The sequence below is a fragment of the Hypanus sabinus genome, chromosome 7 (assembly GCF_030144855.1).
Source record: "Hypanus sabinus isolate sHypSab1 chromosome 7, sHypSab1.hap1, whole genome shotgun sequence".
NCBI lineage: Eukaryota > Metazoa > Chordata > Chondrichthyes > Myliobatiformes > Dasyatidae > Hypanus > Hypanus sabinus.
In genome coordinates this window covers 15,580,193-15,599,969 of record NC_082712.1, presented here as the reverse complement: position 1 = coordinate 15,599,969, position 19,777 = coordinate 15,580,193, and the positions used below count along the sequence as shown (strand labels likewise).

The 19,777-nt window shown below is 48.0% G+C and overlaps 1 long non-coding RNA gene across 1 annotated transcript; it reads left to right on the top strand.

Annotated features, from left to right (window-relative positions):
* The first annotated feature begins 9,351 nt into the window (after positions 1–9,351).
* LOC132396582 (uncharacterized) lies at positions 9,352–17,002 on the top strand. Its single transcript, XR_009513029.1, has 2 exons — positions 9,352–11,556; positions 16,083–17,002. It is a non-coding gene; the product is annotated as an uncharacterized LOC132396582 (long non-coding RNA).
* Positions 17,003–19,777: the final 2,775 nt, after the last annotated feature.

Genomic DNA, 19,777 nt, shown 5'->3' with positions numbered 1-19,777 from the left:
GTTTACTGAAGACTATTAGAAATGTCCTTTGTTGGAGGACAGCAGGAACTCTGTCTGTCACTGTACAGTGATGGTGGGTTTGCTCTGGTCAGCAGGAACTCTGTCGGTCACTGTACAGTGATGGTGGGTTTGCTCTGGTCAGCAGGAACTCTGTCGGTCACTGTACAGCGATGGTGGGTTTGCTCTGCATCGGCAGGAACTCTGTCAGTCACTGCACAGTGATGGTGGGTTTGCTCTGGTCAGCAGGAACTCTGTCGGTCACTGTACAGTGATGGTGGGTTTGCTCTGGTCAGCAGGAACTCTGTCGGTCACTGTACAGTGATGGTGGGTTTGCTCTGGTCAGCAGGAACTCTGTCGGTCACTGTAGAGTGATGGTGGGTTTGCTCTGGTCAGCAGGAACTCTGTCGGTCACTGTACAGTGATGGTGGGTTTGCTCTGATCGGTAGGAACTCTGCCGGTCACTTTAAGGCCATGGACTCATCTCTATCTGCCTGCCTTTTCCCCAACTCCCCTATTATGCAAAAATCTATCCAACCTTATCTTAAATATATTTACTGAGGTAGCCTCCACTGCTTCATTGGGCAGAGAATTCCACAGATTCACCACTCTCTGGGAAAAGCCGTTCCTCCTTCTCTCCGTTCAGCCCAAGGAGCTCATGCCACCCAAGTACACCCATGTGATCAATGAAGCTACCACACTGAACGTCTTTGAAGGGTGGGAAGAAACTGGAGGGATACCACATGGATCATGTGGAGGGTGTACAAACTCCTTACCAACAGCGGTGGGAATTGATCCTAGGTCGCTGGTGCTGTAATAATGTTATGCTTGTCACAACACTGCCTCTTGTCGTTTAACTTCCCTATTCTTGCTTGCATTTTTTTATATTCACGTATATATGTGAAACTGTTCAGTAAACTTGCCAGCAAATATGTGCAGTTGTTTCCGTATTTTTGCAGAAACCTCATAGTTTTCAGTCTCAGATGTCACGGTATTTCAGCCAGGCTGTTTTATAGGTTGATTGTTATCTCAAGTCTGGGTATGAGACAACCAGGACTGCTTTTTCCTTAATCTTTTCTTCTCTCAGCTTATCTGTCCTGTCCATTGCTTGCTCTTGAAACAGTTCATGAATCTGAATCAGACTCGGGTTTAAATTCTCTGGCCTATCTTGTGAAATTTGTCATTTTGTGGCAGCAGAGAAAGTACTTTGCAATTCATAATAATAAGGTTTTAAATTACAATTATCATCGTAAATTTTAAAAAAGTTTATCAAATCAATTTCAAATGTAATTTTCATTCAAGCATGCATGGATACAGCCGATCAAGACAAGTGTACAAGATACTTAGAGGAATAGACAGAGTAGACAGCCAGCGCCTCTTCCCCAGGGCACCACTGATCAGTACAAGAGGACATGGCTTTAAGGTAAGGGGAGGGAAGTTCAAGGAGGATATTAGAGGAAGGTTTTTCACTCAAAGAGTGGTTGGTGCATGGAATGCACTGCCTGAGTCCGTGGTGGAGGCAGATACACTAGTGAAGTTTAAGAGACTACTAGACAGGTATATGGAGGAATTTAAGGTGGGGGGTTATATGGGAGGCAGGGTTTGAGGGTCGGCACAACATTGTGGACCAAAGGGCCTGTACTGTGCTGTACTATTCTATGTTCTATTTTCTATGTTCCTCTGGGGCCAAGGTGCAAAACATACACAGCACATTCAAGATAGCAAGCACACACACATAGTCATGCAAAAAATTAAATACAGTGCAAAAACAGAGGGAAAAGTACTGAGGTAGTGTTCATGGGCTCATTGTCTATTCAGAAATTGGATGGCAGAGGATGGAAGAAGATGTTCCTGAATTATTGAGTGTGTGCCTTCAGGCTCCTGTACCTCCTCCCTGATGGTAGCAACGTTAAGGGGATCCTTAACGGTAGATGCCACCTTTTGAAGGTGTCCTTGATGCTGGGAGGCTGGTGCCCATGATGGAGCTGGCTGAATTTACAACTTACTGCAGCTTTTTCTGATTCTGTGCAGTGGCCCCTCACACACGAGAGGGTGATGCAATCAATTAGAATGCCCTCCATGGTACAACCGTAGGAATTTCTAGAAATAACTCTATAACACCATAAGACATAGGAGCAGAATTAGGCCATTCAGCCCATCAAGTCTTCTTCTACATTCCATCAATGCTGATCCTGGATCCCACTCAACCCCATACACCTGCCTTCTCACCATAACCTTTGATGCCCTGACCAATCAGTGAACGATCAACTTCCACCTTAAATATACCCACGAACTTGGCCTCCACTGCAGTCTGTGGCAGCATATTCCACAGATCTACTATTCTCTGGGTAAGAAAAGAAATTCTCCTTACTCCTTTTCTCAAAGGCCCTCAATTTTGAGGCTGTGCCCTCTGGTTCTGGACACCCCCACCAGAGGCAATATCCTCTCTACATTCTTCTAAATTCCAGTGAGTACAGGCCCAAAGCTGAAAAACATTCCTCATATGTTAACCCCTTCATTCCCAGAATCATCCTCCTGAACCTCCTCTGGACTCTCCCCAATGACAACACATCCTTTCTGAGATATGGGGCCCAGAACTGTTGACAAAACTCCAAATGCAGCCAAGACTCAACATCAACTTCTTGCTTTATTCTAATCCCTTTGAAATAAATGCCAGCATCACATTTGCCTTCTTTACCACAGACTCAATCTGTAAATTAACCTTCTGGGAGTCTGGTACGAGGACTCCTAAGTCCCTCTGCACCTCTGATGTTTGAACCTTCTCCCCATTTAGATAATAGTCTGCACTATTGTTCCTTTTACCAAAATGCATTATCATACATCTCCCAACTCTGTATTCCATCTGCCACTTTTCCAATTTGCCTAAATCCTGCTGCAATCGCATTGCTTCCTCAGCACTACCTACCCCTCCACCTATCTTCGTGTCATCCCCAAACTTTGCCGCAAAGCCATCAATTCCATTATCCAAATCATTGACAAACAATGTGAAACATAGCGGTCCCAATACTGATCTCTGAGGAACACCACTAGTCACCGGCAGCCAACCAGAAAAGGCCCCTTTTATTCCCACTCACTGCCTCCTGCCTGTCTGCCATTCCGTTGTCCATGCCAGTATCTTTCCTGTAATACCATTGGATTTTATCTTGTTCGGCAGCCTCATGTGTGGCACCTTATCAAATACCTTCTGAAAATTCAAGTAAATGACATCCACTGCCTCTCCTTTGTTCACCCTGCTTGTTACTTCCTTGAAGAATTCTAACAGATTTGTCAGGCAGGATTCATACCTCATCCTTGACTTTGGACCATGAACACCAACTAATTGCCAAAGCATGCTAATCCCATTTGCCTGTACTTGGCCCATATCTCTCTAAACCTTTCCTATCCATGTATCATAGTGTACAATGTACTGTGTACGTTAATCAAAATGGCTTCTTTGTTTTGTTAAGAGTAGGAATGCTTCTTTGTTATCTCTTGCAGTGCTTTCTCCTGCAGTTGTTTAGCTTTAGACTTGCTGATATGGGGACTGTATTCGTTTGTTAACCAATGGGGAATGTTATTTTGTCTTGTGGGTCTGGGAGCTTGGGGGTTTTGCGGGCTTTTCAGGGGAGGCGGGAAGGAGACGTCGAGGAAGGTGGACGTGCACTGCACTGCTCGGTCGACCACTGGGGGTGGTCCCAGGTGCGAGGACATGGAGGTCGGCGGAAAGCGACGAGGGGTCGAATGGTTCGATGGTTGAGCTCCAACGATGTGCACTAAACTGACTGAACTCTGATAAGTTTTGGCGCCTTCTATTTTATTTTATTTTCCTTCACATATACTGTATTGTTAGTAACCTTTCAGTTCTAGTAAAATCTATAAAGTATATTCTATAACGGTATCTGGTGTGCGTTTGATATTGTATCTGCTTCGCTGCATTAACTTGTTTTCCACGGCACCCGTGTATACGGGAGGCGGGGTTGGAGAGTGGCTGGACTTCTTCCTCTAGACGTATACCAGTCTATTGAGCAGGTGTTACATTTCGATGATTGAAAGATGCTCCTGTATGCTAAATGGGTTCGACCTCACAATTTACCTCATCATGACTTTCACCTGTATGCCTGCACAACACTTTCTCTGTAATGATAACACTTTATTCTGCATTCTGTTATTGTTTCCCCTTATACTACCTCACTGCACTGTTGTAATGAACTGATCGACACACAAAACAAAGTTTTTCACTGTACTGTACCTCAGTAAATGTGGTGGTTACGTGGTTGGGGCAGACATGGTTAGCGTAACACTTTACAGCGTCAGCAAAAGGGGTTCGGTCCCCAACGCTCTCTGTAAGGAGTTTGCATGTTCTCCCCGTGACCGAGTAGGTTTCCTCTGAGCGCTCTGGTTTCCTCCCACATTCCCCAGAGACTCATGATTGAGTAAGCTATGGGTGTAATTGGGTGGTGTGGACTTGATAGGCTGCTTAGCACACTGTACCTCAGTCCAAATGAAATAAAGGAAAGTGATAAAATAAACCAATTTACTAATTACCTGCCTTTTAAATGCTGTAATTATACCTGCCTCAACAATTCCCTCTGGCAACTTGCATAAAAAATGTTGCCTCTCAACTTCCAATTAATTCTCCTCCCTCTCACCTGAAACCGATGTGCACTAATTGGTGGTTTCCTCAAAAGGGTGTGACCATCTTGATTCTATAAGCCTCGATACGGTCCCTCCTCCTCTCCAGGGAAAGACCCAGCCTTTCCAGACTCTTCTAGCCCATGCCCTCCAGTACTGTGTGAACAAGAGAGATCCCACAAAATGGATGCACAGAAGCTCGTTTCTCTCTCGCAACGATGGACGATAGTCTTTGCCCCAGTCTGCATGTATTACCATGGTCACTATTTACTCTGTGAGCTTCACGCGAGCGAGGGATTTAATTGCACCCTGGCGTAAATGACAAAAAACTAATCTTCAACAGTTCCTCAGCTGTCTGATTCCAGCTGTCTCCTGCTATGATCTCATTTCTATTTTCTCCTTATTGTTTGTTTACTTGGGTTGCACTCTCCAACTTACTGATCTGTGTTTCCTGTTGTGTCTTGCCATTGCTTTTGGTGGCATTACACACTCCTTCCCTCTTCTCCTCCAATCACATCGGTCAGGTCAGCCGCGAGACAGCAGGGTTGGATAAGAGACAACAGGTCACCAGGGTGACTTCGAACGTTCTCTCGCGAGAGCAGAGTTTGATGTGAGGAAGCAGAGGAAGTTATATCCTGTGACTAATCTGTCTGAATGATTGTAATCAGAATCAGTTTTACTATCACTGGCATACATGGTGAAATTTGTTGTTTTGCGGCAGCAGTACATTGCAATACTTAATAATAAAAACTGTAAATTACAATGAGAAGTATCTATAAAAATTAAATTAAATAAGTAGTACAGAAAGAGAGGAAAAGTAATACTAAGTTTGTGTACATGGACTCATTGTCCATTCAGAAATCTGATGGTGGAGGGGAAGAAGCTGTTCCTGAAATGTTGAGTGTGTGCCTTCAGGCTCCTGTACCTTCTCCCTGATGGTAGCGATGAGAAGAGGGCATGTCCTGGGTGATGGGGGTTCTTAATGACAGATGCCACCTTTCTGAGGTATTGCCTTTGAAGATGTACTTGATGCTGGGGAGGCTGATGCCCGTTATGGAGATAACTGAGTTTACAACTTTCTGCAGCTTTTCCTGATCCTGCACAGTGGCTCCTCCCCTCCATTCCAGATGGCGATGCAACCACAGCTTTCACAGAGCAATACAGCACAGGTACAGGCCCTTCAGCCCATCTAGTCCATGCCGACCACGGTGCCCCCCCCCCCCCCCCAGTCCCAATTTCTTGAGTTCGGCTCATATCACTACAAGCACTGCCCCTTCATGTACCCACTGAGTCCATGCCAAGTGCTTCTTAAATGTTGTTCCCGTCCCCACCACCTCCTCAGGCAGCTCATACCATGTACTCACCACCCTCTGTGTGGAAAAGTTGCCCTGCCGGTCACTTTTAAATCTTTCCTCTCTAACCTAAACTCCTGGTTTTGGATTCCCCTAGGCTGGGGAAAGGACTCTTATCAACACCTTATAGTCACAGTCATAGAACATTGCCTCTCAGCAACAGGCCCTTTGGCCCATCTAGTGTATGCTGTTACTCTGCCTACTCTCATCAACCTGCACCTGGACTATAGCCTTCTGTACCTCTCCCATCCACGTACCTGTCCAAACTTCCCTTAAACATTGCAGGCATAGAAAACTACAGCACAGAAATAGGCTGTTTGGCCCATCTAGTACATGTCGAACCAGATAATTTGCCTAATCCCATCGGTTTGTACTTGGACCATAGTTCTCCATTCTCTTCCCATCCATGTACCTGTCCAAACTTTCCTTAAATGTTGAATTCACCACCTGCACTGGCAGCTCATTCCACCCTCTCACCACCCTCTGAGTGAATAAGTTTCCCCTCATGTTCCCCTTAAATATTTCACCTTTCACCCTTAACCCATAACCTCAAGTTCTAATCTCACCCAAGCTCAGTGGAAGAAGCCAGTTTGCATTTACACTCTCTGTACACCTCATCATCTTGTATCCCTCTATCAAATCTTCCCTCCTGGGGATGAATAATCTATGCTTCTCACAATTTTAAACACTTCTATAAGGCAGCTCTTAACACTGCAGAAGGATTTGAAGACAGGGGATGATCCTAAAGTGAAGGTGTTGCTGGATCAGAGAATACTAGATAACAGATAGACAGTAGGCTGAGGCACAGTCAGGGCTGAGTTGCTGACAAGATGGTGACAGATTACAGGAAAGGGCCGGCTACTCCAAACTTTGAGACAGGGCAGGAGACGCGGAAACTCCGTTCTCTGGGTAGCCATGAAACCAAGCAGGAATAGAAAGGCAGCACGATCACCAAACTCCAAATCTCACTTCCCCACGGAAAAAGTACAAACAAAAACAGATCAGGCATGTCAACTCCCAAATCCACCCCTCCTCCGCCAAAAAAAAGAACAAAAATGGTATAGCTACATTAACCCCGAAAATCCCCCCCCCCCACTAAAATTGAGCAAAACAGAATAGGCACACCTAAATCCCTCCTCCCACTTAGAAAACGAGCAAAACGGATCAGGCATGTCAACATCTAAATCCCTCCTCCCACACAAAAACTGAGCAATACAGATCCGGCACGTTGACCCCAAACCCCTCCTCCCACATAAAAACCAAGCAAAACAGAACAGGCATATCAACCCCCAAGTCCCTCCTCCTGTACAAAAAGCAAGCAAGATGGTTGAGTTTTTTGTGTGGGAGGGGTTTTTCCAAGAACAGCTTCTTCCCTCCACCATCATATTTCTGAATGGACAACGAGCCCATGAACACGACCTCATGATTTTACTCTCTTTTTGAACTACTTATTGTATAACGATAATCCCTTTCTCCTACGGGAGTCCATCTTCCCCTCCTATCAGATTCCTTCCTATCCAGCCTTTTATCTTTCCTACCCACCTGGCTTCACCCATCACCTTCGAGCTATCCTCCTTCCCTCTCCCACCTTTTTATTCTGGGATCTTCCCCCTTCCTTTCCAGTCCTGATGAAGGCTCTCAGCCAGCAACATCGTCTATGGAGAGGTTTGGTAACAGACACTGCCTGACCTGCTGAGTTCCTCCAGCGTTGCTCTGGATTTCCAGCGTCTGCAGGATAGCTTGTGTCTCTCCTTCTTTTGTATTGTATTCTCTTTCTCTTTCTTAATATAATTTATGTCTTTTATGCATTGCAATGCACCACTGCTGCATAACAATGAATTTCACAACATATGCCGGTGATATTAAACCTGATTCTGATTCTAAAACACTATGTGAAGGGAAACAGTTAACGTGTCTGGTGCGTGAGGGCCTTCATCAGAACTGAGTCTAGATTGCAGGAACAGCACAATGTGATGAGAGATTTGTTTCATTTGTCACATATACATCAGATTATTCAGTGAGGTACATCGTTTGTGTCAACAAGCAACACGGACTGAGAATGTTACGGGGGCAGCCCACAAGCATCACCGCGCTTCCACCACCAACATAGCACGCCGACAGCTCACTAATGCCAAACAGTACGTCTTTGGAATGTGGGAAGAACCTGGAGGAAACACATTTGGTCATGGGGAGAATGTACACAGAGTGATCACTGACTCTACACGCTAACAGAGATCTCTAACTCTTCCCTCTGCACAGAGATGGTTAAATATAGTAACAGTCATTGAGTTTAACCTAGCCTCGTTTTGACTTGACAGATGAGCATTTTGCGCAGCAGATGAAAGAGAATTTCAACAGCAAAGTGGATGCTGGGAATAGGGATAAAGTCTGTTCTGGAAATACTCAAAAAGACACGATAAATTATTAGGCCACTCAGCCCATCCAGTCTGCTCTGCCATTCAATCATGACTGTTTTTATTTTCAACCCTATTTTGCCACATTTGCCCCATAACCCTTAAAGGAAAAGCTGAAAGTCAATTGAGATTAATTTACTTGTGGGCATTCACAGTAAGTACATAGAAACACAGTGGGATCAATGAAAAACTACACATGACAACGGCAGACAAATAGCCAATGTGCAAAAGATTTCTTGCCTTGTGGCTGGCTGTAAGCAGACAAATCTCAAGGTTGTATAATTTATAGATACTTTGAATCTTTGAGATCCCAGCCCCTTCCCCCCCCATTCTTTCAAACTCCAGTGAATACAGGCCCAGAGCCATCAAATGCTGCTCACATTTTAACCCTTTCATTCCTGGGATCATTCTCAAGAACTGCTCTGGGCCCTCACCAGGGCCAGTACATCCTTCCTTAGAAAAAAGGCCCAAAATCGGCCACGTGGTCTGACCATCAACTTACAAAGCCTTAGCATTACATCCTCGCTTCTCTGCTGTTGTCCTCGTGAAATGAATGCTAACATTGCATTTAGCGTCCTTACTACTGACTAACCTGCCAGTAAACCTTCAGGGAATCCTGCACAAGTCCACTTGCATCTCTGATTTCTGACTTTACTCCCCATTTAGAAAACAGCCTCTACTTTTGCTCCTTCTGCCAAAGTGCATGGCCATACACTTCGGTATTCCATCTGTCACTTCTTTGCTTGTTCTACTAACTTGTCCAAGTCCTTCTACAGACTTTCTGCCTCCACGACACTACCTGGCCCTCCAGCTGGGAGGAAGGACGGCACGAGGACGCACTTCAGGTCAATGGCTTTTCATCACAAGAGGTGAACACCAGCTCCTCGTGCAGTAAAGATTACAAGAGACAAGGAGTGAACAGAAAGTTCTGCGGTAACACTGAATTCAAAGTCCAAAGTAAATTTATTATCAAAGTACATATCCATCACCATATACATTCCTGAAGTTTGCTTTCTTGTGAGCAGTTACAGTAAAGAGAAAGAAACACAACAGGACAAATTTAAAACCACACTTAAGACGGACAAACAGTGCAAAAGATAACAAACCGTAGAAATGCAAAAAGAAAAGAATGTAATAATAATTATTATAAAATAAGCAATAAATATCTAGAACACATCATAGAGTCCTTAAAAGCGAGTCTGTAGGCTGTGGAATCAGTTCATTGGCAGGAGAGGGAAGTTACTCACTCTGGCTCAAGGGCCTGATGCAACTAAACTTGCAGTGGTGTAGGGGGTTGCACAAAGTTGCAACGGCTCAGGACATCGAGTTCGGTGAGCAGTCTGTGTACTGAGGGTTTCCTCCCACAGTCCAGTCGGAAGGTTAATGGGTCATTGTAAATTGTTCAGCCATTCGGCTGGGGTTAAACTGGGGGATTGCAGGAGGGGTGGCACAAATGTCTGGAAGGGTCTGTTCTGTATCTCTAAATAAATACAAATGCAGCGCAGAGCGACACTAGGTGCCCTGTATCACCAAACATGGACAAAGTGCAGGGTCAATGAGCTGATAGGAAGATTCTTCAATATTTCAGGGGATTGTAGGGATTTACGACCCGTCATAACACCTTCACATAAAAGCATAAAGAACGTCGTTCACTTTGCACTGATTCTCAGTAGAATGAATCACTGAATTATCAAAGCCAGAATCAGCATCGTGTTTAATATCACCACACACGATAACATCACTAACACGTTAACTTAGCAGCGGCAGTATAATACAATACTATCAATGAATCACTGAATTAACAGAATCAGTTTTAATATCGCTAGCACATGTTGTTTTGTCCCAGCAGTACAGGGCAATACACAATAATAAATAAATTATAGTTTACAAAAAGAAATGTGCAGTTTATGTAAAATAAATTAAGTAGTGCAAAAAGAGAGCAAAATAAAAGCTGAGGAAGTGTTCATGGGGTCAACGTGTCACAACCATGGACTTCAGGCCTTGCACAAGCAGGCTGCACAATCGGTTTGGCAAGTGTGCCGGGAAGGATGCATGTTCTGGCTAATTACTATTTCATTATGGTGGTATTTAACTTCCCTTTTCCGTTCCAGTCTTGTCGAACTTGGCGAAAAGCACAGCAACGTTTAGCCTCCCTGCTTACCTTTGTACTTGTCTGGGTAAAAGGGCTACCGTTTTGACTGACGCTGTGAAGGAGCAGTATTCATTAGCATTTCGTTATGGCTTCCAGCTGCCACATTGGTACTTTTAGTTTTAGAGTTTTAGTTAACGTCTCTGATGGTCTAGCGGTTATTCTTTTCTCTTGTCCTTTAAATTCTGCAACAGTCTTGTTAAAGTTAAAGTGAGCTGACGCTGGCTTCAGAGTCTCTCTCTCTCTCTCTCTGCACTTGGGCCATATCAGACAGTAACTCTCAACCACGAAAATAGATAAAGCAGACAGCAACGCTCACAGAATGCTTAAGGAACTCAGCAGACCAGGCAGCATCTGCGAAAATAAAAAAAAACAGTTGATGATTCAGGCTGAAACCCTTCATCGGGACTGATGAGAAGTCAGAATATGAAGGTGGGCCTCCATTCAGCCTGTTTAATGCTCAGTTGGAGCAAGGATCCCCTACAGCCCAGTCGATTTGGCATCTTGTTGCCAAGTTAAGGTGAGTGTTTAACCTTCCAGTACGGCACCAGGAGGCTGCCAACTGACTCCTTGACCTGCGGCATGGTAGAGGGACAGTGAGGAACTATGCAGTTAAATTGCGCATGCATGTGGAGGAGAAGGGATGGAACGAGAGATCCCTCAAGACTGCCTTCCAGCGCAGACTGAATGAACGCAGGGGTCCATCATGAGATTGTTATCCGTGACAAGCAGAACAGTCTGGATTAATCTGGCTATTCGAGCTGACGACCGGCTGACTGAGAGACACAGGGAAAGAGTGACTCAAGCTCTCTGCTCTTTGGATCACCATCTGGTTTCACCCTCTTCCTCATCACCCAGCACTCAGCCAGTGGAGGAGCCTCTGCAAGTGGGATGCATGAGGAATGAGATCAGTGCAGGGGAACAGGTCCCTGCATGCATTGTGGCGATCCAGAACACTTCCAGGCGTCCGGTGAATGAGGATACCCGTCAGCAGCAAGCCAAGTCCTGACAGGTCAGTCCTCCTGCAGTCAGCTTTCCCGACTTGGGTGGGGGGGGGTCTCACACCCACGACCCTCAGACACTTGATGACTCTGAGGCAGCTGGGAATCTCAAGGACATCTCTCTGGCTCAAAGATGGGAAGTTCCATTGATGCACCACCAATAACTCACTCTGAGACGTAAAGGCGAGATATCGGCTTTTATTGACTGGAAGAAGGAACAAGCAGTGAGTGACCACCATACTACATCCTGGAGACTGAGAGGCCGGGCTCAGGCCTTGATCGCCTTTATACAGAGGTCTGTGGGAGGAGCCACAGGAGCAGTCAGCAGGGGGCGAGTCCAGACAGGCACACGTAGTTCACCACATTCACCCCCCCTTTGTTTGAAAGAGTCCCCATGTGGCGAAGTTTCTTACAGGTTAAGTCTATCAGGTGGTCGAATCTGTTGCTGCGATCTACGTAGCACCGGCTGTGATTGCACAGATGCTGGTGGCGGTGATTGCACAGATGGAGATTGTGCTGGTTCCAGCCCACTAGGCGCCAGTGGTCCCTCACGCATGTGCAAGGCGCCTGGTATATATGCGTACAAAACGCCCGGTATATGAGTGTCGTAAGGAGTCTGTGTAGGGCCTGGTGAGCACGGTGTCATCTCAGGTACAGGGTTCATAGTTACCGTGGAGTGTTCGGGGTAGTGGTCTGCTGCACCTGCGGGCGCCAGGTTGCGGACGGAGACCGTGTCCTCCCACCCATCAGGTAAGACCACGTAGGCATACTGGGGGTTCGCACGTAGAAGGTGAACCCTCTCGACCAGCGGGGAGTATTTATTGCTCCTCACATGTTTCCGGAGCAGCACTGGCCCCGGGGATGTCAGCCAAACTGGTAGGGTGGTCCCAGTGACAGACTTCCTGGGAAAAGAGAATAGGCGTTCGTGAGGGGTGGCATTGGTGGACGTACACAACAGAGAGCGGATAGAGTGGAGTGCCTCAGGGAGGACCTCCTGCCATCGAGAGACCGGCAACCCCTTTGACTTAAGGGCTAAAAGTGTGGCCTTCTCCCGCTCCACCTGGCCATTACCCCGGGGATTATAACTCGTGGTCTGACTGGTAGCAATGCCCCTAGCTAGCAAGTACTGGCGTATCTCCTCACTCATAAAGGAGGACCCTCTATCACTGTGGATATAGCAGGGATACCTGAACAGAGTGAAGAGCTGGTGCAAGGCTTTTATGACGGACGTGGTAGTGGTGTCGGGGCAGGGGTTGGCAAAGGGGAACCGTGAGTACTCGTCGACAACATTGAGAAAATAGACATTGCGGTCAGTGGAGGGAAGGGGGCCCTTAAAGTCAACACTCAGTCGCTCAAAAGGGCAGGTGGCCTTGACAAGTTGCGCCGTGTCAGGACGGTAGAAGTGCGGTTTGCACTCAGCGCAAATTTGGCAGTCCCTGGTCATCGTCCTGATGTCCTCCAGGGAGTACGGCAGGTTCCGGGCTTTCACGAGATGGTAAAATCGGGTGACCCCTGGATGGCAAAGCTGTGCATGAAGGGCGTATAGCTGGTCGAGCTGTGTGCTAGCACACGTTCCCCGGGATAGGGCATCAGGGGGCTCATTGAGTCTGCCAGGCCGGTACAGAATATCATAGTTGTAGGTGGAGAGTTCTATTCTCCACCGCAAAATCTTAACATTTTTGATTTTGCCCCGCTGTTGGTTGCTGAACATGAACGCAACCGAACGCTGGTCGGTCAGCAAGGTGAAGCTTTTGCCAGCGAGATAGTGCCTCCAGTGCCTAACAGCCTCCACTATGGCCTGGGCTTCTTTCTCCACCGCGGAGTGCCGAATTTCAGAGCCTTGGAGGGTACGAGAAAAGAATGTTACTGGCCTGCCTTCCTGATTGAGGGTAGCAGCCAGAGCGAAATCGGAGGCGTCACTCTACTTGGAAGGGAATGGTCTCGTCCACCGAATGCATCGTTGCTTTGGCAATGTCCCCTTTAATGCAGCTGAAGGCCGCGCAGGCCTCGGCAGAGAGGGGAAAAGTGGTAGACTTGACCAGGGGGCGGGCCTTGTCTGCGTAATGGGGGACTCATTGGGCGTAATAGGATATCTCACCTTTACGTCTCAGAGTGAGTTATTGATGGTGCATCAATTTTATTGACTGGAAGAAGGAACCAGCAGTGAGTGACCACCATACTACATCCTGGAGACTGAGAGGCCGGGCTCAGGCCTTGATCGCCTTTATACAGGGGTCTGTGGGAGGAGCTACAGGGGCAGTCAGCAGGGGGCGTGTTCAGACAGGTATATGTAGTTCACCACACCCACCTCAAAAATTGAGAGGAAGGATGGGCGCCAAGGCCCTGGATGGAAATATGGCCAGATCGATATTTCCACTGAGTTTTTCCAACTTGTGCTGGAAGGTAACCACAGGGAACAACTTTCCACGGTTCACCAGTGCTTTCTCCCTGGCCATCCCGACATAACCCACAGATTGTTTGTTCCCTTAAAGCACTCCAAGAAGCATGCCTGTCCTCTCCACTTGTCTGGGTCCAGTTCAAGCTCCAGCTTGCAAATACTGTCCTGTTGCCGTGGTCCTGTCCGGCATTCTGCAGATACTCTTGAGGTTTTCAGTAAAATCAAGGCCACCTCCCTGCCTCATCACCAGCCCAATGACTGTGCCATTGACCTCTTGCCGGGTACTGGTCCCCCTGGGGCCAGCTCGTTACTCTCTCCCATCCAGAACTGATGGCCACGGAGCAGCCATCGACCTTAGGGTTCATCTGTCTGTCAATCTCGCCAGAAACAGCTGGCTGCTCTTGTGTGAGCAAGAAGCAATCTTATCGACCCCTAAACAATATCACTGTGAGGATCTGCCACCCCCTTCCCCCCCATAGTGATTATCAACCCTTAAACAATATCACTGTGAGGATCTGCCACCCCCTTCCCCCTGTAGTGATTATCGACCCTTAAACAATATCACTGTGAGGATCTGCCACCCCCTTCCCCCTGTAGTGATTATCAACCCCTAAACAATATCACTGTGAGGATCTGCCACCCCCTTCCCCCTGTAGTGATTATCGACCCCTAAACAATATCACTGTGAGGATCTGCCACCCCCTTCCCCCCCATAGTGATTATCAACCCCTAAACAATATCACTGTGAGGATCTGCCACCCCCTTCCCCCCCATAGTGATTATCAACCCCTAAACAATATCACTGTGAGGATCTGCCACCCCCTTCCCCCTGTAGTGATTATCAACCCCTAAACAATATCACTGTGAGGATCTGCCACCCCCTTCCCCCTGTAGTGATTATCAACCCCTAAACAATATCACTGTGAGGATCTGCCACCCCCTTCCCCCTGTAGTGATTATCGACCCTTAAACAATATCACTGTGAGGATCTGCCACCCCCTTCCCCCTGTAGTGATTATCGACCCTTAAACAATATCACTGTGAGGATCTGCCACCCCCTTCCCCCTGTAGTGATTATCGACCCTTAAACAATATCACTGTGAGGATCTGCCACCCCCTTCCCCCTGTAGTGATTATCAACCCCTAAACAATATCACTGTGAGGATCTGCCACCCCCTTCCCCCTGTAGTGATTATCGACCCCTAAACAATATCACTGTGAGGATCTGTCACCCCCTTCCCCCTGTAGTGATTATCGACCCTTAAACAATATCACTGTGAGGATCTGCCACCCCCTTCCCCCCTGTACTGATTATCAACCCCTAAACAATATCACTGTGAGGATCTGCCACCCCCTTCCCCCCTGTACTGATTATCAACCCCTTAACAATAACACTGTGAGGATCTGCCACCCCCTTCCCCCCCATAGTGATTATCAACCCCTAAACAATATCACTGTGAGGATCTGCCACCCCCATCCCCTGCTTGCCTCTGCGCTCGAACGTGTCCGGGGGGGGGGGGGGGGGAGCAAGCATATTTTCCAAGATAGATCTGTGTACTGCTTATAATCTTCTCATATTAGCGAAGAGGACAAGTGGAAGGCAACTTGCCACACCTCCTCTATGACGGCGTGCCTAGAGGCATGTTAAATCAGCTTGTTTTTGTGTGTTTGCTGACATTCCGATCTGTTCTCGATCACACCAGGCTGCTCAACAATCACCCAAGTGCAAAGCCAGAGAAGAGTCAGTTCCATAAGGACCATGTGGGTCTTTGGGCTGTATGCTTCCCCCATCCAGTGTTGAAATGGACCCAGGTTAAGTTCACTTGGCCAGAGCTGCTCAAGCAGGTGCAGTGCTTCCTGGGATTTGTCAACTTTTATCTCCACTTCACCCAAAGTTCCAACTCTACTGTGGCCCCCGTAAATGGACTCTCCAGGAAGACCCCTGCAGTTTTCCATTGGAGAAACAAAGCAGATCGAGCATTCTTGGAGCTAAAGCCATGCTTCACCACTGTCCCTGCGATGCGACACCCAGACAGCACCCTGGCCATTCACTGTCGAGGTGGTTGCTTCAGAGGTCAGCATAGGAGCCGTACTCCTCTGTGTGTAGCTGGCTACACCTTTGTGCCTTTCTTTCCACAGCCTGACTCCAGCCGAGAGTAACTACGATGTCCGCAACGTGAACCTCTTGCTCTCAAGGAGGCCCTGAAAGAACAGCGACAGACTGGAGGGGGCAGAGCGTTCCCACAAGAACCTCTGCTACATTCGTGACACTCAGAGACTCAATTCCCATTAAGCCTGTTGGGCTCTCTTCTGCACTCGATTTAATTTCATCCTCACTTATCATACTGGCAGCAAAAACTGCAAGGCCGGCGCTCTTTCCCGGCAGTTCGACAGACCTGAGGACAATGCCGATCCAGAGTCCCCCTTCTTCCTTGCTCGTGCATTGTTGCTCCAATAATTTGGGGAGCAGGGGTGAAGGTGAGGGCCACTCAACAGTCGGACTCAAGCCCTACCAGGTGTGGGGCAAGGTCCAGTACCTTGTGGATTGGGAGGGGTATGGTCCTGAGGAACATTTGGAGTGATGGCCGATGACATCCCAGCAAAATTTCTCATCTGGGACTTCTGTGCACAGGTCTGTGGTTCCTCAGGAGCTGCACCAAAGGAGGGGGGCCCAGTCACAACTGGGGACTCTATATGCCCCCATGGGTGGGATCGGTACCAGATTCGACAGTTGTGTTCATGAGCATGCACATTCCAGCTAATCACTACTTTATTGTGCTGGCCTGTCTTTTCCTTCCAGTCTTGTCGAACTTGACCAAAAGCTCAGCAACATTTAACCTCCCTGCTTACCTTCGTACTTGTCTGGGTAATAAAAGGGTTAACGCTTTGACCGACGCTGTAAAGGAGTGGTATTCATTTAGTATTTCGTTATTGCTTCCGGTGTTGGTGCTTAAGTTTCAGTCTGAGAGTTTTAGATAACGGCCCTGTTGGCTGAGCGTTTACTGTTTTTCTAACCCTTTAAATTCCAAAACAGGTCTCATTAAAGTCTCTGAGATGTTCACCTGCGTCAGTGTCTTCTCTCTCTCTCTCTCTCTCTCTCCCCCTCCCCCTCTCCCTCCCTCTCTCTTTCTCTCTCTCTCTCTTTCTCTATGTTGATTGTCGGAGGTGCTCTGTATGTAGTGATGTGGTGTGGGGGGTGTTAATGGTTGGGGGTTGTGTGTGTAGTGATGTGGATGGGGGGTTAATGGTCAGGGTGTTGTGTGTGTAGTGATGTGGGTGGGGTTGATTGTCGGAGGTCTCTGTATGTAGTGATGTGGTGTGGGGGGTGTTAATGGTTGGGGGTTGTGTGGTGTAGTGATGTGGGGTGGAGGGGGTTAATGGTCGGGGGTATTGTGTGTGTAGTGATGTGGGGTGGGGTTGATTGTTGGAGGTGCTCTGTATGTAGTGATGTGGGGTGGAGGGGGTTAATGGTCGGGGTATGGTGTGTGTAGTGATGTGGGGTGGGGTTGATTGTTGGAGGTGCTCTGTATGTAGTGATGTGGGGCGGAGGGGTTAATGGTCGGGGGAGTTGTGTATGTAGTGATGTGGGGTAGAGGGGTTAATGGTCGGGGGTATTGTGTGTGTAGTGATGTGGGGTGGGGTTGATTGTTGGAGGTGCTCTGTATGTAGTGATGTGGGGCAGAGGGGGTTAATGGTCGGGGGAGTTGTGTATGTAGTGATGTGGGGTAGAGGGGTTAATGGTCGGGGGAGTTGTGTATGTAGTGATGTGGGGTAGAGGGGGTTAATGGTCGGGGGTGTTGTGTATGTAGTGATGTGGTGTGGGGGGTGTTAATGGTTGGGGGTTGTGTGGTGTAGTGATGTGGGGTGGAGGGGGTTAATGGTCGGGGGTATTGTGTGTGTATTGATGTGGGGTGGGGTTGATTGTTGGAGGTGCTCTGTATGTAGTGATGTGGGGTGGAGGGGTTAATGGTCGGGGTATGGTGTGTGTAGTGATGTGGGGTGGGGTTGATTGTTGGAGGTGCTCTGTATGTAGTGATGTGGGGCGGAGGGGGTTAATGGTCGGGGGAGTTGTGTATGTAGTGATGTGGGGCGGAGGGGGTTAATGGTCGGGGGAGTTGTGTATGTAGTGATGTGGGGTAGAGGGGGTTAATGGTCGGGGGAGTTGTGTATGTAGTGATGTGGGGCGGAGGGGGTTAATGGTCGGGGAGTTGTGTATGTAGTGATGTGGGTAGAGGGGGTTAATGGTCGGGGGAGTTGTGTATGTAGTGATGTGGGGTAGAGGGGGTTAATGGTCGGGGGTGTTGTGTATGTAGTGATGTGGGGTAGAGGGGGTTAATGGTCGGGGGAGTTGTGTATGTAGTGATGTGGGGCGGAGGGGGTTAATGGTCAGGGGAGTTGTGTATGTAGTGATGTGGGGCGGAGGGGGTTAATGGTCGGGGGAGTTGTGTATGTAGTGATGTGGGGTAGAGGGGGTTAATGGTCGGGGAGTTGTGTATGTAGTGATGTGGGGCGAGGGGTTAATGGTCGGGGGAGTTGTGTATGTAGTGATGTGGGGTAGAGGGGGTTAATGGTCGGGGTATTGTGTGTGTAGTGATGTGGGGTGGGGTTGATTGTTGGAGGTGCTCTGTATGTAGTGATGTGGGGCAGAGGGGGTTAAATGGTCGGGGGAGTTGTGTATGTAGTGATGTGGGGTAGAGGGGGTTAATGGTCGGGGGAGTTGTGTATGTAGTGATGTGGGGTAGAGGGGGTTAATGGTCGGGGGTGTTGTGTATGTAGTGATGTGGTGTGGGGGGTGTTAATGGTTGGGGGTTGTGTGGTGTAGTGATGTGGGGTGGAGGGGGTTAATGGTCGGGGGTATTGTGTGTGTATTGATGTGGGGTGGGGTTGATTGTTGGAGGTGCTCTGTATGTAGTGATGTGGGGTGGAGGGGGTTAATGGTCGGGGTATGGTGTGTGTAGTGATGTGGGGTGGGGTTGATTGTTGGAGGTGCTCTGTATGTAGTGATGTGGGGCGGAGGGGGTTAATGGTCGGGGGAGTTGTGTATGTAGTGATGTGGGCGGAGGGTTAATGGTCGGGGGAGTTGTGTATGTAGTGATGTGGGGTAGAGGGGGTTAATGGTCGGGGGAGTTGTGTATGTAGTGATGTGGGGCGGAGGGGGTTAATGGTCGGGGGAGTTGTGTATGTAGTGATGTGGGGTAGAGGGGTTAATGGTCGGGGGAGTTGTGTATGTAGTGATGTGGGGTAGAGGGGGTTAATGGTCGGGGGTGTTGTGTATGTAGTGATGTGGGGTAGAGGGGTTAATGGTCGGGGGAGTTGTGTATGTAGTGATGTGGGGCGGAGGGGGTTAATGTCGGGGGAGTTGTGTATGTAGTGATGTGGGGTAGAGGGGGTTAATGGTCGGGGGAGTTGTGTATGTAGTGATGTGGGGTAGAGGGGGTTAATGGTCGGGGTGTTGTGTATGTAGTGATGTGGGGCGGAGGGGGTTAATGGTCGGGGGAGTTGTGTATGTAGTGATGTGGGGCGGAGGGGGTTAATGGTTGGGGGTGTTGTGTATGTAGTGATGTGGAAATCTGAATCTGAAAGAAAGATTCAGAGTTTTCAAAGGAGTGGCTGTCTTTGTGCATGTTGATAGAGTGTAGACATCCATTTAGAACAGAGATGATAAGGAACTTCTTTAGCCAGAGGGTGGTGAGTCTGTGGAATTCATTGCCACAGATGTCTGTGGAGGCCAAGTCATTGGGCATATTTATAAAGCAGAGGTTGATAGCTTCTTCATTAGTCAAAGATAATGGCAAGAAGGCAGTAACATGAGGTTGGGAAGGATACTAAATCAG